This window comes from Pleurodeles waltl, chromosome 2_2 (genome assembly GCF_031143425.1).
Source record: "Pleurodeles waltl isolate 20211129_DDA chromosome 2_2, aPleWal1.hap1.20221129, whole genome shotgun sequence".
Taxonomy (NCBI): domain Eukaryota; kingdom Metazoa; phylum Chordata; class Amphibia; order Caudata; family Salamandridae; genus Pleurodeles; species Pleurodeles waltl.
The window spans coordinates 1,064,196,064-1,064,213,649 of record NC_090439.1 but is presented as its reverse complement, the minus strand read 5'-3'; positions in this window follow the sequence as shown (position 1 = coordinate 1,064,213,649).

Here is a 17,586-nt window from a genome sequence, read left to right as displayed (position 1 = left end):
GCTACCTTTACCTCTGATTAAAGTGTAGATTCCCTTTGGGAGCGGATGGACATGTGGAGTTTGGGGTCTCTGAGCTCACAATTTAAAAATAGATCTTTTAGTAAAGTTGATTTTAAGATTGTGTGTTTGAAAATGCCACTTTTAGAAAGTGAGCATTTTCTTGCTTATACCATTTCTGTGACTGCCTGGTTGTGGATTCCCTGTCTGAGTCAGTTTGACAGTTGGGCTGGTTGTACCTCACACTAGACAGTGACACAAAAGGAGCTGGGGTGTAGCCTGCATTTCCTGATGAGCCATCTGTGCTTGGAGGGGGGTAGGAGTGGTCATTACACCTGAAAGGCTGTGCCTGTCCTTACACAGTGCAGTCTCCGACCCCCTGGTGAGTGTCTGGGGCCTGGCCTGGGCAAGGCAGGATTCCACATTCAAAAGAGACTTTACTTTGAATTAGGCCTACTTCAAATGAGAAATTGGGTATAAGAAGGGCACCCAAAACCACAGACTTTAGAACACTTCTGGAAACAAGGGGAACCTCTGCCTGGAGAAGAGCTGAAGAGAAGTGCTGCCCTGCCTGTGACTGTGCTTTGTGGAGCTATCCTGCAGTTGCTGCTTCTGCCAGAGTAAGAGGGCAAAGACTGGACTTTGTGTGCCTTCCATCTTGTGAAGAAATCTCCAAGGGCTTGATTTAGAGCTTGCCTCCTGTTGTTTGAAGTCTCAAGGACAGCAAAGACTTCTCTCAGCCAGCACCTGGAGTCCCTGAAGAGACTCCTGCTCTGACAAGTGATGCCCTATCCAGTCCCTGGGTCCTTGAAAGGAAAGCTGGTGAAAATTCTAGGAAATCGACCTACGCCGGTGCTGAATCCGGTGACGCTGCCTTCTACCGACTCCGTGATCTTCGCTGGAACACGACGACCTTTGCAGGCCTGACGCTGCTGCAGCCCCGCTGAAGTCCGCGACTCAGTGGAAGTCGGCGCACCACTTCGTGACCGACGCCGCTTGAAGTGCACAGATTCAACATTTCACACAGACGCCGCGATCCCCGACTTCGCGCATCGACTTGTTTTCACTCTTCACCAAAGGTACTGTACTTGGGAGTCTACGCGACTCTGTGTCCAGTGCCGCTGGTGTCGCTTGTTGGGAACGACTCCGTCACGACGCCGTGTTAACAGCTCATCGAAGCATTTTGTATTTCTAAGCGCTATTTTTTAGTTTAATCTTTAAAAATTCATAACTTGACTTGTGTCTGTTGGATTTTTGTCGTTTTGGTCTTGTTTTGTTTAGATAAATATTCACCATTTTGTCATTTTGTAGTGTTTTCATTAAGTTACTGTGTGTGTTGGTACAAATACTTTACACCTAGCACTCTGAAGTTAAGCCTGCCTGCTCTGCCAAGCTACCAAGGGGCTAAGCAGGGGTTAGATGAGGGTGATTCTCTTTTACCCTGACTAGAGTGAGGGTTCTTGCTTGAACAGGGGGTAACCTGACTGTCAACCAAAGACGCCATTTCTAACAATTGACCACTTCTTCACCTGAGTATAAGTGTACCCTTACATACTGTAGCATCCAGTGGCAAAAATGGTCAGTTCAGGAAAGTCCAGGGCAAAGATTCTTTTAGATCAAAGTTTCCCTACATTGACTATTGTGTTTATTGACATAGATTATCCTTGCTTGTGCTAAGTATATGTGCTTTTGTAGCTTATCATTTTAGTCAAATTTAATAAGTGAAATCATTAATTGTTTCCTTGTTCTTCTGTTTTAGGATTATTCACCATGTCATCTTCATTTGGACATTTCAAAGTTGTGGTATTTGCAGTGATATGTTGCTGCTGGAAACATGCGTTGATCCTGGGACAGACACCCACTTTGGATGTACAAATCTTGTACAGGGACAACTTGCACTCTGGCTAGATGGAAGTTCTTGAGTTTATATTAGACATGTTTTCTGTTGGATGTTGCCACTGAGGCAATGTGTGCTGCTTAATTTGCTCTAACCACATGTATGTCAAGCCATAGCATACGGGTCTCCCTTCACCTTGGCTAAATCTTCAAATTTTGTTCAGTGTAAGAAGCTGTTGACGTGACTCCTAATTGCTGAAAAACCTTTTGTAGCACACCACTAAATTGCACCAGATACTGCCACAGTGTACTGAACTGGTCATGTGGGGTAAATTTTTGCTACTGCCATGATGTAGACTATTGATGTTATTGATGTAGGTTTCCTATTGTGAGGGAAGGATGTCTGGCTGAGGTCATGAATCAATAATAGTTTGCCTATTTAATTTGGTTTTATGAAATATTGAAAGGTATATGTATCCATCAAGTAGTCCACAGAGTGAATGGTAGACACACACTGTAGGAAATTAGGTTCAGCGGGTGACAGTGGAGGTCTTGTCATCCTCTCCTAGTGGTCCGAATGAATGTCCACTCATGGGGGTATTGGTGGAGCAGACACAGGTACAGGGATGAGGGTGGGTATAACAGTTTACTGTTTATTTTATTTTATTTAATGCGTTTTTATATAGCGCGGACTTTACCCGAAGGTGTCAGAGCGCTTCACAATAGGCAAAGTAAAGATACAAGAGGAGAGGAATTACAAGTGAGCCAGTTACAAACGCAAACGTTACATTACATGAGGCAATACGAAAGGAAAAAGTGACGTGTGCAGGTTACAAGAGCAAATAAAGTACGAGTAGAGGAAAAAAAAAATAGCAATAAATGGTAGACACTCAAAACACTAAAACACTAGTTACGTTACATGAGGCAGTGGTGGCCGTTGTGCATGTATCAAAAGCAAACAAGATATAAGAGGTAGCAAATGATACGTTGTAAAAGGAAAGGTGCCGTGTGCATGATACAAAAGAGTACAAAATACAGGTAGAGGTATAAAACTGCACTAAATGGCAGACACTCAAAACACAAAAACACCCTGGGAAGGCACTTCTATAGGCATGGAGAACAGAATTTCCTATAATGGAAGGACTTCCTTCAGAAGTAGGGCTTGAATTAAATTTGGAAGTGTCTGTAGGAAAGTACCATCTTGCCTGGCATGTTACCCCCATTTTTCACTGTATATATGTTGTTTTAGTTGTATGTGTCACTGGGACCCTGGTAACCCAGGGCCCCAGTGCTCATAAGTGTGCCTGAATGTGTTACCTGTGTAGTGACTAACTGTCTCACTGAGGCTCTGCTAATCAGAACCTCAGTGGTTATGCTCTCTCATTTCTTTCCAAATTGTCACTAACAGGCTAGTTACCATTTTTACCAATTTACATTGGCTTACTGGAACACCCTTATAATTCCCTAGTATATGGTACTGAGGTACCCAGGGTATTGGGGTTCCAGGAGATCCCTATGGGCTGCAGCATTTCTTTTGCCACCCATAGGGAGCTCTGACAATTCTTACACAGGCCTGCCACTGCAGCCTGAGTGAAATAACGTCCACGTTATTTCACAGCCATTTTACACTGCACTTAAGTAACTTATAAGTCACCTATATGTCTAACCTTTACCTGGTAAAGGTTAGGTGCAAAGTTACTTAGTGTGAGGGCACCCTGGCACTAGCCAAGGTGCCCCCACATTGTTCAGAGCCAATTCCCTGAACTTTGTGAGTGCGGGGACACCATTACACGCGTGCACTACATATAGGTCACTACCTATATGTAGCTTCACAATGGTAACTCCGAATATGGCCATGTAACATGTCTATGATCATGGAATTGCCCCCTCTATGCCATCCTGGCATAGTTGGCACAATCCCATGATCCCAGTGGTCTGTAGCACAGACCCTGGTACTGCCAAACTGCCCTTCCTGGGGTTTCACTGCAGCTGCTGCTGCTGCCAACCCCTCAGACAGGCATCTGCCCTCCTGGGGTCCAGCCAGGCCTGGCCCAGGATGGCAGAACAAAGAACTTCCTCTGAGAGAGGGTGTGACACCCTCTCCCTTTGGAAAATGGTGTGAAGGCAGGGGAGGAGTAGTCTCCCCCAGCCTCTGGAAATGCTTTCTTGGGCACAGATGTGCCCAATTCTGCATAAGCCAGTCTACACCGGTTCAGGGACCCCTTAGCCCCTGCTCTGGCGCGAAACTGGACAAAGGAAAGGGGAGTGACCACTCCCCTGACCTGCACCTCCCCTGGGAGGTGTCCAGAGCTCCTCCAGTGTGCTCCAGACCTCTGCCATCTTGGAAACAGAGGTGCTGCTGGCACACTGGACTGCTCTGAGTGGCCAGTGCCACCAGGTGACGTCAGAGACTCCTGCTGATAGGCTCCTTCAGGTGTTAGTAGCCTATCCTCTCTCCTAGGTAGCCAAACCCTCTTTTCTGGCTATTTAGGGTCTCTGTCTCTGGGGAAACTTCAGATAACGAATGCAAGAGCTCATCCGAGTTCCTCTGCATCTCTCTCTTCACCTTCTGATAAGGAATCGACTGCTGACTGCGCTGGAAGCCTGCAAACCTGCAACATAGTAGCAAAGACGACTACTGCAACTCTGTAACGCTGATCCTGCCGCCTTCTCGACTGTTTTCCTGCTTGTGCATGCTGTGGGGGTAGTCTGCCTCCTCTCTGCACCAGAAGCTCCGAAGAAATCTCCCGTGGGTCGACGGAATCTTCCCCCTGCAACCGCAGGCACCAAAAAGCTGCATTACCGGTCCCTTGGGTCTCCTCTCAGCACGACGAGCGAGGTCCCTCGAATCCAGCGACTCTGTCCAAGTGACCCCCGCAGTCCAGTGACTCTTCAGTCCAGGTTTGGTGGAGGTAAGTCCTTGCCTCACCTCGCTGGGCTGCATTGCTGGGAACCGCGACTTTGCAGCTACTCCGGCCCCTGTGCACTTCCGGCGGAAATCCTTTGTGCACAGCCAAGCCTGGGTCCACGGCACTCTAACCTGCATTGCACGACTTTCTAAGTTGGTCTCCGGCGACGTGGGACTCCTTTGTGCAACTTCGGCGAGCACCGTTTCACGCATCCTCGTAGTGCCTGTTTCTGGCACTTCTCCGGGTGCTACCTGCTTCAGTGAGGGCTCTTTGTCTTGCTCGACGTCCCCTCTCTCTTCAGGTCCAATTTGCGACCTCCTGCTCCCTCCTGGGCCCCAGCAGCGTCCAAAAATGCCAAACGCACGATTTGCCGCTAGCAAGGCTTGTTGGCGTTCTTTCGGCGGGAAAGCACTTCTGCACGACTCTCCACGGCGAGAGGGATTCGTCCACCAAAGGGGAAGTCTCTAGCCCTTTTTGTTCCTGCAGAAACCTCAGCTTCTTCTGTCCAGTCGAAGCTTCTTTGCACCCGCAGCTGGCATTTCCTGGGCATCTGCCCATCTCCGACTTGCTTGTGACTTTTGGACTTGGTCCCCTTGTTCCACAGGTACCCTAGATTGGAAATCCACAGTTGTTGCATTGCTGGTTTGTGTCTTTCCTGCATTATTCCTCTAACACGACTACTTTGTCCTTAGGGGAACTTTAGTGCACTTTGCACTCACTTTTCAGGGTCTTGGGGAGGGTTATTTTGCTAACTCTCACTATTTTCTAATAGTCCCAGCGACCCTCTACAAGGTCACATAGGTTTGGGGTCCATTCGTGGTTCGCATTCCACTTTTGGAGTATATGGTTTGTGTTGCCCCTATCCCTATGTTTCCCCATTGCATCCTATTGTAACTATACATTGTTTGCACTGTTTTCTAAGACTATACTGCATATTTTTGCTATTGTGTATATATATCTTGTGTATATTTCCTATCCTCTCACTGAGGGTACACTCTAAGATACTTTGGCATATTGTCATAAAAATAAAGTACCTTTATTTTTAGTATAACTGTGTATTGTGTTTTCTTATGATATTGTGCATATGACACTAAGTGGTACTGTAGTAGCTTCACACGTCTCCTAGTTCAGCCTAAGCTGCTCTGCTAAGCTACCATTATCTATCAGCCTAAGCTGCTAGACACCCTATACACTAATAAGGGATAACTGGGCCTGGTGCAAGGTGCAAGTACCCCTTGGTACTCACTACACGCCAGTCCAGCCTCCTACAGTGTCTTTGAAGGAGGAGAGCTTTGAGGTCAGTTTTGAAGGCCTGGGAAGAGGTGGTGGTCCGAAGCTGAGGCGGAAGTGAGTTGTGGCAGTGTCTTCCTGTCTGTGGCTGAGGAAGGTGTATTTTGTCCTGATGTTGAAGGATAACAGACGGTACAGGAAAAGCTCTGCACATATTATGATAAATGCCAAATATCACCCCAGTCAAGAAGCACAAATGGGAGTTGTAATTCTGCACCCCAACAATGTGCGCCCTCTACAGCTGCTTAAGGTCCCAGATCTCTGTTAGGAGCTAGTCCATCACATCCTGGGACTGTTGTAGTACTCCCGAGACTCGGTCAATGGTGGTCTGGGTGACTATGATGACAATGGCCACACTTTGTAGGCCCACTGATTCCCTCCCATGACCTCCTACCCCTACTACCCTATGCCCTTGAGGCAGTGTGGCCCATTCCACTGGGTCCTGCACAACTGGAAGTGATGGTTGCTCCACAGTAGCCAGGACTGGGGGGGCACAAGATGGGAGTTGTGTTCATCTGCACACAAGAAGTAGAGATGTCCATAAACTGAGTTGTTGAAGCAGTTGGGGTGGGAGGTGTAGGGGGGATGAGTGTGACTCACTGGGGCTGTCTGCCCAGACAGACCAGAAGGACCAGGCATCCCCTCATCATCCAGACTTGCAGGAGTGGTGTCCTCACTGATGCTGGCCTGGAGTGGAGTTGTCTTCGGTTGTAGATGGTAGTCAACTGGCCCTGGGCGAATTAAAAAATAAATGAAATTAACAGTCTGTATTGTATCTCAAATGTGTCTTCAGCTACAAATGAAGTGACCTAAAAAAAGAAAATTGCATGATTAATGGAATATTTGGACCTGTGATTTTTAACTTTTTAGCCATGCAGGTTGATGTGCACAGATGCAAACGTCAGTAACAATGATGGAGAGATTACCTGAAATGTAAAATGTCATTTAGAAAGCATACATTACATGTACCAGACTTGAAACTCAACACAGTAGATGAGGAGATTTGAGACCTGAACCAGTTCAAGGCCTAGCAACCTCAAAAACAAACTATGGTACAATGTATTGGATTCAATGGCATTGGTCATCATATGAAAACTGCAAAGTAAATTGTGTGTCAATTCTTCCTATAATCAGCATACCACAGAACGATGGATGGACGACTGGAAACCTTTGAATCCACAAACTATGATTTATGCAAGGAGGTAGATTAATTCAATTTAGTGACAAGAAGACGGTGACAACATACTGGATGGAGCAGGTGTAAGTTTAATACATACCATGAAATGGTAAAAGACAACTACATAGAGCATTGACTTTTGTGCACATGTGGAAGGAAAGGGACATTGGGCTACATCAGATTGCACTATTGTTTTAGAGAGGCAAATGCAGGGCATTCTGATAGTTGTAGTCCTTTGTAAACACTGTTGTAAATACTAGTGAAAAAGTGAGTAACACATACCTGCATAAATTACTACAGTGAAAATTAACACACTGAAGTACAACAACCTACGCTGAGATAAAGGATGGGACTAGGCAAATGGAAGGGGTGATTCATGAAAAACAACAAACAGTCTGACAATACATATTGTTCATTGTAAAATAACGAGAAACAACAATGATGCTACTAATTTGGATATCACAAGATATTTTTGAAACTGAAGTTTCAATGTATATGTTTCAATAGGTGTCTAAAAACATTCTGAATTACTACGTTAAGGGCAAGAACTCCATTTGTGATTAGTGATACATACAGAGGTGTAACCTAGAAGTCTCCACTCCACCACGGATTCCTGTCAAGCCTTCATGATGTAGGATCTGCAAGACTTCTCCTCCCAGGGAAAAGAGTTGTAATGGGGGGGCTGGGAGAACCCAGGAGAGGGGGAAAGTAAAAGATAGGAGAGGGGAAAGTATAGGTTTCTACCCATAGTTTTCTGAATAACATGTCAAAAGTACATGAATAGTACTTTGGGTACCACTAGCACTTTACATACTTCAATATACATTTTGTGAATCTGTCCCAAAGTTTGCAATATAAAGGGTTAACTTTGTTTGGGTCAACCCCCTTTAGTTATTGCTTTGAGACCTTGTCAATAACATCTTGGATCGGATCAATGCAGTATTTTAATCTTGCCCTCACACTATTGACAGCTTGATGTATTATTCCACTTTCTATAGTGCTTCCATAGCACTGCATGTGGTCCATTATTTTACATAGCATTTTCAGCTGGCAGGATAGTTTGGTGAATTCAGACAGCATCTTGGAAAGAAGGCTTTTTGGACTAAAAGCAATAAATAGGCAACGCTAGCAAAATGCTTAACTGACATATGGATTACATAAACATTTACATGTACTATAATAATTGTTTGGTATTACTAATAAAATAAATAATTATAGCAATAGCACCTTTCAGTATGCTTTTCACAGATGTTGTTCATTTTATTAGACTAGTTTTACTTGCATTTTGACTATGGACACTGTTGCACTGCCAGAAAGTCTCAAATAGTATGTGCCTGATCCCTAAAACATGAGGTGGTATTGCCTAGACCTAACTGAATTACTTAAAAGTACAGAAGTGATGAACATGTAAATGAGTTGCAATGTGAATTTACACTTCTTACATGTGTGTTACTGGAAAGACATATCTGCAGGTTTGCCATTGTGTACTTGTAGCCTGCAGTAACTTATGTCAGAATAAAGTTCTCTTGCATGAAGACATACATACTTTTAGATATTAGGTTCACCTTAACCCCTTCGCTGCAAGGCCTTTTCCCTCTCATGTGGCAGGTCTTTTTTTGCCCATTTGGGGCAGTTCGCGCTTAGGGCTCATAACTTTTTGTCCACATAAGCTACGCATGCCACATTTGTGTCCTTTTTCCAACATCCTAGGGATTCTAGAGGTACCCAGAGTTTGTGGGTTCCCCTGAAGTAGACCACGAATTTAGCCAAAATACAGCAAACAATTCGTTTTGTTTTTTAAAAACATGGGGAAAAGGGCTGCAGAAGAAGCCTTGTGTTTTTTTCCCTGAAAATGGCATCAACAAAGGATTTGTCGTGCTAAAATCACCAGCTTCCCATCTTTCAAGAAAAGGAAGACTTGAATCAGAAAACCACATTTTTCAACACAATTTTGGCATTTTACTTGGAAATACCCCATTTTTACTATTTTTGTGCTTTTAGCCTCCTTTCAGTTAGTGACAGAAATAGGTATAAAAACCAATGCTGGATCCCGAAAAGCTAAACATTTCTGAAAAGTAGACAACATTCTCAATTTAGCAAGGGGTCATTTGTGTAGATTCTACAAGGTTTTCCTGTAGACAATAACAGCTGAAATAAAAAAATATTGAAATTGAGGTAAAAAAACAACAATTTTTCTCCACGTTTTACTCTGTAACTTTTTCCTGCGATGTCAGATGTTTTAAAGCAATATACCATTATGTCTGTTGGACTGTTCTGATTGTGGGGATATATAGGGCTTGTAGGTTCATCAAGAACCCTAGGTACGCAGAGCCAATAAATGAGCTGCACCTTGCAATGGGTTTTCATTCTGAACTGGGTATACAGCAGTTCATTTTCTGAAATATAAAGAGTGAAAAATAGGTATCAAGAAAACCTTTGTATTTCCCAAATGAGCACAAGATAAGGTGTTGAGAAGCAGTGGTTATTTGCACATCTCTGAATTCAGGGGTGCCAATACTGCCATGTGAATTACAGGGCATTTCTCAAACAGACTTCTTTTTTATGCAATGTCTTACATTTGGAAGGAAAAAATGTAGAGAAAGACAAGGGGCAATAACACTTGTTTTTCTAATTCTATGTTTCCCCAAGTCTCCTGATAAAAATGGTCCCTCACTTGCGTGGGTAGGCCTAACGCTCGCAACAGGAAACGCAACATGGACACATCACAGTTTTACATTACAATATTTTTTGCAAAGTGCTAGCTGTGGATTTTTTGCCTCTAGCTCAGGCGGCAACTCAGGAAACCTACCAAACCTGTGCATTTTTTAAAACTAGACACCTAGGGGAATCAAGGAGGTGGGTTTCTCACCAGGGTCTGTTACCCAGAATCCTTTGCAAACCTCAAAATTTGACTAAAAAAACACTTTTTTCTCACATTTTGGTGACAGAAAGTTCTGTAATCTGAGAAGAGCCACAAATGTCCTCCACCCAGCGTTCCCCCACGTCATCTGACAAAAATGGTACCTCACTTGTGTGGGTAGCCCTGGTGCCCGCAAAAGGAAATGCCCCAAAACACTATGTGGACACATCAAAATGATCAAATACAAAGCTACCTGTTTTTGCGGGGGTACCTGTGCTTTTGGTCCTGGGCTCAGCAGCCATATAGGGAAACCTACCAAACCCAAACATTTCTGAAAAGTAGACACCGAGGTAATCTAGGGAGGTGTGACTGCGTGGATCCCCCAATGTTTTCTCGCCCAGAATCCTCAGTAATCCTCAAATTTAGCTATAAAAACACATTTTTCCCACATTTCTGTATGGGATCACCGCACCAGGATGAATTTCCTACCACCCAATGTTCCCCTCAGTCTCCCGGTAAAAATGATACCTCACTTGTGTAGGTGGGCCAAGTGCCTGTGATAGGGAAGAGTCAAAAACATGTCGAAATTGAGGTGGAACCAAAGCAGGTCCTAAAGGGCAGTTTGAAAAAAATAAAATTAGGCTGACAAGTGGGGCAAAGTTTTATTGGTATAGATGAGACAATACTGGGTGGTAGGAATTTTGTGAATTCCTGTAGATTCCGGAGGTTCCATCACAAGAATGTGTGATTTCCAGCAAAGTCGGAGGTTTGCAGGGCATTGTGGGTAAGAAAATGGTGCAGGGTGCATGTGAAGCACACCACCCTGGACTCACCCAGATGTTTTGTTTTCAGATGTGTGTAGGTCTTGCAGATTTTTCTACATGGCAGTGTCCCAAAGTCCAAAAAGTTCAGCCCTCACATTCCAAGTGGGACGATTTTGAGAGTTAGACAGGCTCTCATGGCCCAAATATAAAATCAAAACCCAAAATAATCAAATGTTCTCTTGCTTGCTGTGGGATAAGATGGTTTAGTGTGTGGGGGGAGAACTGAAAGACTGTTACCCCCTTCAGTTGGGGTGGGGGCATAACCCATGCCCATTCTGGTTGGTAGCCACCACCACACTATTTTTTTATTTTATTCCCTGGCATCTAGTAGACTTTCTGCCCCCCAGGATGTGGATCAGGGGTAATTGCCCCAACTGCCCACTGGTGGACAGAACAACTTTGGCCCCATTTATTTGGGGTGTTGGTATGGCCATACCCCCACCCTCTTATTTTGAAAAAAAATCTTCCCTGGTCTCTGGTGGGCTTTCTCCCCTCCTTGGGGGCAGATGGGCCTTCTTTCAAAAATAGGCTGATCTGCCCCCAAGGGGTGCAGATATGGCCAATAGAAATGTGCCCCCATGTGGAGCGACCCTTCCCCCCAAACAAAACACACACACATACACACACCAATCCCTGGTGCCTAAGTGGTTTCTGCCCCCCCCGGGGGCAGATCGGCCTAATAGAAATAGGCTGATCTGCCCCCAATGGGAGTGGAAATGGCCTAACATAAATTTGCCCCCCCAGGGGAGCAACCCTTGCCTAAGGGGTCCCTTCCCTTGCGTGAAATTGATGCAAAAAAATAAAAATCCCTGATGTCTAGTGGTTCCTGCCCCCCTTGGGGGCAGATTGGCCTAACAAAAATAGGCCGATCTGCCCCCAAGGGGGGCAGAAATGGCCTAAATACAATTTGCTCCACAGGGGACGACCTTTGCCTAAGGGGTCGCTCCCCATACATAAAAACATAAAGAAAACAAAAAAAAATATCCCTGGTGTCTAGGGGTTTCTGCCCGCCCTGGGGGCAGATGGGCCTAATTATAATAGGCCGATCTGCCCCCAGGGGCAGCAAAGACCTAAAAATATCCCCCGCCCCCGGAGCGGCCCTTGCCCAAGGGGAAGCTCCTCTTATGCGCAAGTATAAAAAATAATCCCTGGTTTTCTAGTGGTTTCTACCCCCTTTGGGGCAGATTGGCCTAATAAAAGTAGGCTGATCTGCCCCCAAGGGGGGCAGAAATGGCCTATAATACAATTTGCCCCTCAGGGGAGCAACCCTTGCCTAAGGGGTCGCTCCCCATACAGAAAAACATAAAGTAAATAAAAAAAATATATCCCTGGTGTAGGGGTTTCTGCCCCGGTCTAATTATAATAAGCCGATCTGCCCCAGGGCCGCTCCCCTTATGCGTAAGTATAAAAAAAAATCCCTGGTGCCTAGTGGTTTCTGCCTCCCCCTTGGGGGCAGATTGGCCTAATAAAAATATGCTGATCTGCCCCCAAGGGGTGCAGAAATGGCCTAAATATAATTTGCCACCCAGGGGAGCGACCCTTGCCTAAGGGGTCACTCCCCATACATAAAAACATCAAGTAAACAAAAAAAATCCCTTGTGTGTAGGGATTTTTACCCCCCCCCCCCCGGGGGCGGATCAGCCTAATTATAATATGCCGGTCTGCCCCCATGGGGGACAGAAAAGGCCTAAAAATATTTTGCCTCGCTGGGGAGTGGCCCTTGCCCAAAGGGCTGCTCCCCTTATAGGTATGTATATTAAAAAAAAAAAAGTGGTATCTAGTGGGCAATTCTGCTGCCCGATCGTGAAAGTAAAGGAAAGGCCTTTCTAACAAGATAAAGGAATGTTTGGGACATGCTTGTTTACTATAGCTGTACAGGCTTTCCAGAAAAATGATAGCCACAGCTTATGTTAGTGCACACAGCTTAGGCGTACTTGTTACAGAGAGAGAGAGAGAGAGAGGTTGGAAAGTGACTATTGGGTTTGCTTCTTGAATGCTGGGAAAATCAGAGAGAAGATAGTGAGAGAAAAAAAATATTGGCATGCAATTGGGGAGTAATTCATTTTTAAGCGTCCTTTTGGGTGGATCTTTTAGATTTGAAGACCGATCATAAGCCATGTGTGGACATTATTGTAGGAAAGAAGAGTAATAGGTTGGCTTAAGCTAGTTTGCAGACTCTTAGAATCCACTTAAATGGTGTGGTGTATATCTTGTAGGAACAGTTGCTGATTTTCTGCAAAGATTACTTTCAGAGTCTTTGAAGGATCAGTGATGAAACAAAACAGAAATGTGTCTTATAGCTTGCATAGATATATGCAGTGTGGTGATGTATTGTCAACTAGGAGTAGTTTAAAGGCATTGAGAGTGATGCTGGGTTGAGTAAGGTCAGAAACCTAGTCAGGGGAATATGTCCCAAGAATAGGAGTTTGGACCCTGAGCTAATATGTTACTGGGAAGTAGTAGATGAGTTGTCAGAAAAAAATGATCTTCTCAACAGAGGATAAAACCTGATTTGTCCTGTTGTGCCGTGTGAGAAGTTATTGGAGGAGGTGCATACAGACAATTTAGGAATGTCTATTCTGAAGAGAGCTCTGAGAGAAGGCTTTTGGTGGCCAAAAACCAATATAGAAGTGGATGATTATGTAGGAAGGTGCAACACTTGTGCTTTAAATAATAAACATCATTTGACTGTTGACCCACCTCTGGTTCCCATGGAGAATACAGAGAAGGATTGGGATACGAAAGAGGTGGATTCCTCAGGACCTTTCATTGTACTATGTAAAAGCATAGATATTTTATAGTTGTAGTAATAAACTTCCTGGGTGGATGGAGGCAAAATTTGTTTCTAAGATTCTAAAATAGAAGTGGCTTTAGATTTTTTTGTAGAATTGTTTTCAAGAGACGGTCCACCTATGATGAATAATGGACAATGGTGTCCACTTTACATCAGCAAAGATGGTGGATCTCAAGCAAGTGAGGCCAGTGCTTTATCATCCTCAAACTAATGGACTGGTGGAAATGTGCAACAGCAAAATTGGGACATATCTACAATGGGTGGTGAAGTATTGTCAGGAAGTCACCAAAGGTTTGATGGATATGATTCATATGCACAGAACTAGTTCAACAGGTGTGTTTGTATGAGAGGGAGTGTTACGGGGTGGGTGGGTGGCACGAAGGACTCTGAGACTTATTTTAGGTGAAGGTGATATTTATTTAGGAATTCGTGCAAAACTTGTTGTTTGAGGTTTTCGTGCGCTTTTCTTCTTTAAGGTCTCTCTCGGTGTTCTTTACAGGTTCCCCTCTTGACTGGCGCTAACTTGATGTGGACTCCCAGGTATACCGGAAAACAAAGGAGCGGAATGGAAGGTAAGTCGGGCGCAGAGATATCTCTAACACAAAAGTAAGATTGGAAGAGACAATCGGGGAGAGAGAGAGAGAGAGATAGAGAGACCCGGTTGTGTGTGTGTGTGTGGGAGGGCAGAAACACATGTGCTTCACTCAAACACCCTTAGTGCTCCCCTGTAGATCCTTGCTAGCAATCCGGTTCAGAGTTTTAGGCTTTCTCTATGCTTCTACTTATTAGCAGTGGTTTCCCCTTCTAACCCCTCTCCTCGTCTATTCCCCTCTCGACCACTTCCCCCTCCCGTCCCTCTCTCCTCGCCCCTGTTCCCTGTTTTTAAAAGGTTAGTTTGTCCATGAAACAAGGACCGTACCTTGTTTAGCCACGTCCCTCCTGGGACGGGCGGCAAGCGCTCGTCTCCTGCTGGCTGTTCCTCTCCTCGAGTCTTGTTTTCGCTTTGGGAAGCTCCGGCTTCCCAATCTCGTCTCCCCCGGCTGCGAGCACCGCGTCTTCCGGCACTCTGTGTCCTCCTCTCGCGTCCGTCGCATCGGAAAACGCCTCCGCCCCCTCCTCGAGCCCGTCGTCCCACTTTAGGTCGCCCGGGACCCGGAAATCCGAGTCCCAGGCGTCTGGTGCCGCCCCCATGTTGCCATGGGAACGGGAAACTCCTTCCTCTGACGTGCGCGAACGGCGCCAGTCGGAGGAGTCTGTAGGCGCGGAGGAAGACACCCGTCTACATACCCCATCCCATGATCGGGACTGATAGAGTACCGTAGGATCGGGAAACCGGGAAAGGAAGTCGGCCGGACCTTGTTGAGCACCCGGAATATGCTGTATCTGAAAGGTAAAGGGTTGCAGTTCCAGAAACCAACGTAGCACCCGAGCATTAGAGTCCTTATGTGAAACCAATCAGGTTAGAGGAGCATGGTCGGTGAAGAGGACAAAAGGCCTGCCTAACAGATAATATTGCAGATTTTCAATAGCCCACTTGATAGCTAAGCATTCCCTTTCGATAACTGGATAATTGCACTCCTGGGGAAGTCATTTCCTACTAATATATACAATAGGATGGTCCTGGCCCTCAGTGTCAGGTTGAGTAAGGACAGCCCCTAGCCCCACATTGGAAGCATCGGTATACAAATGGAATGTCGTGGAGAAATCGGGACATCTCAGAACGGGTTCCGTCGTAAGGGACTGTTTCAGATGGTGAAAGCTGGACAGTTGGGAGTCCGAGAGCATGGGCAATTTCGATGGATAGTGTTTTTTAAGGAGATCAGTGAGAGCAGCAGCTAGCGTGGAGTATTGGGGAATAAACCGGTGATAGTACCCCACAAGACCCAAAAAAGAGCGGAGTTCTCTTTTAGTCGTGGGGACAGATACCCGCAAAATAGCCTCTACTTTGTTTTTTTGGGGCTGTAGAAACCCGTTTCCTATAAAGTATCAGAGATACGCAATGTGGTTGTTTCCTAGTTTGCATTTCTTTGGGTTGGCCGTGAGGCCTGCCTCATACATTGTGTGGAATATTTTGTGTAGGTGTTGTAGATGTTCTTCCCATGTATCATTGAAGATTACGATATCATCTGAATACGCCGCAGCAAACGCTTGGAACGGTTTTAAAAGATGATCCATTAAGCGTTGGAACGTGGCTGGAGCCCCATGGAGACCAAAGGGAAGAACAGTAAAATGATAGAGCCCTGACTGTGTGGAAAAGGCTGTTTTCTCTTTGTCTGCAGGAGCGTGTGGGACTTGCCAGTACCCCTTCGTCAGGTCTAAGGTTGACATATACCGGGCTTTTCCTAATTTCTCAAGTACATTGTCAACCCGCGGAATGGGGTATGTGTCAAAGAGGGATATTTCGTTTAGTTTGCGGAAGTCAATGCAAAACCGCACGGAACCGTCCGGTTTTGGTACTATGACCACAGGAGAACACCATGGGCTTGTAGATGGTTCAATAACGTTGAGGGTTAGCATCTTTTGAACTTCCTCTTCAATGAGGTGTCTCCGCGCTTCCGGGATCCGGTAGGGTCGTAACCAGACGGTTTTTCCCTCAGGGGTTCTAATGTGGTGTTGAATTAAATTGGTTCTTCCCAGTGTCCCTGAAAAAAACTGTGCATGTACGTTTAAGAGGGCTGTGAGTTGGGCTCTTTCATTCTCTGTAAGAGAGCTATTAACACGTGGGGCTTCCCCTGCCTCTTCACTGTTTGTAGGGAATAGGTCCATCCCTAAAGCTGTTGCTGGGGTTACTAAAAATCCTGTAGCGGTGGGTGTTGTAGTTTCTTTTGGTTCTTCCCATTTTTTTAGCAAGTTGACATGATATATTTGTGTCCTTTTAGGGTGTTGAGATAGTTCGATCAGATATGTGACTGGGGAAACGGACTTTAAGATCTTATAGGGTCCCTGCCACCTGGCTAAGAGTTTGTTTTCGGATGAGGGTCGTAATATTAGGACTCGGTCATTCGGTTGGAAGGAACAAATTCTGGTCCCTTGATCATAATAAGTCTTTTGGTTTTTCTGAGCTTTCTCTAGATGTTTCCGGACATCGTCCCACACGACCTGTAGTTGGGTTTTTAATTTATTGACATTCTAACAGGGGCCTTTCTTCTTCTCCCTCTTCTTCCCACAACTAAAACGAATTTAGGAGGTTTACACTAACAAGACATGTAAACTACACAGGTACATGTCCTGCCTTTTGTCTAAACATCACCCTGCCCTACGTGTTACCTAGGGCCTATTTTAGGGGTGACATATGTAGAAAAAGGGGAGCTTTAGGCTTGGCAAGTACTTTTAAATGCCAAGTTGAATTGGCAGTGAAACTGCACACACCAGCATTGCAATGGCGGGCGGGAGACATGGTTAAGGGCCTACTCAAGTGGTTGGCACAAGCAGTGCTTCAGGCCCAGTAGTAGCATTTGATCTACAGGCTCTGGGCACATATAGTGCACTTTACTAGGGACTTATAAGTACATTAAATAAGCCAGTTGGGTATGATCCAATGTCATCATGTTTAAGGGAGAGAGCATATGCACTTTAGCACTGGTTAACAGTCGTAAAGTGTGCAGAGTCCTAAAACCAGCAAAAACAGTGTCCGAAAAGTGGAGGGAGGCAGGCAAAAAGTTAGGGGTGACCACCGTAAGGCTGTCAGATCTAACAAAAAGGAAAAGTGATGTAACATCCTGCTTTGCTAAACAGGTGTTATGTATATTTTGGAACACTGTTATTCTTGGATTCTAAAGTTTAACTTATTTCAGTGGAGCTGATCTTCTCTGAGAGCAGCCATCACTATTGGGTTTCCCTCTTGTCAGTGATTAAGCCTGGATGAGGTGTGAAACTCTGATCTCCCAGTGCAACTAGTA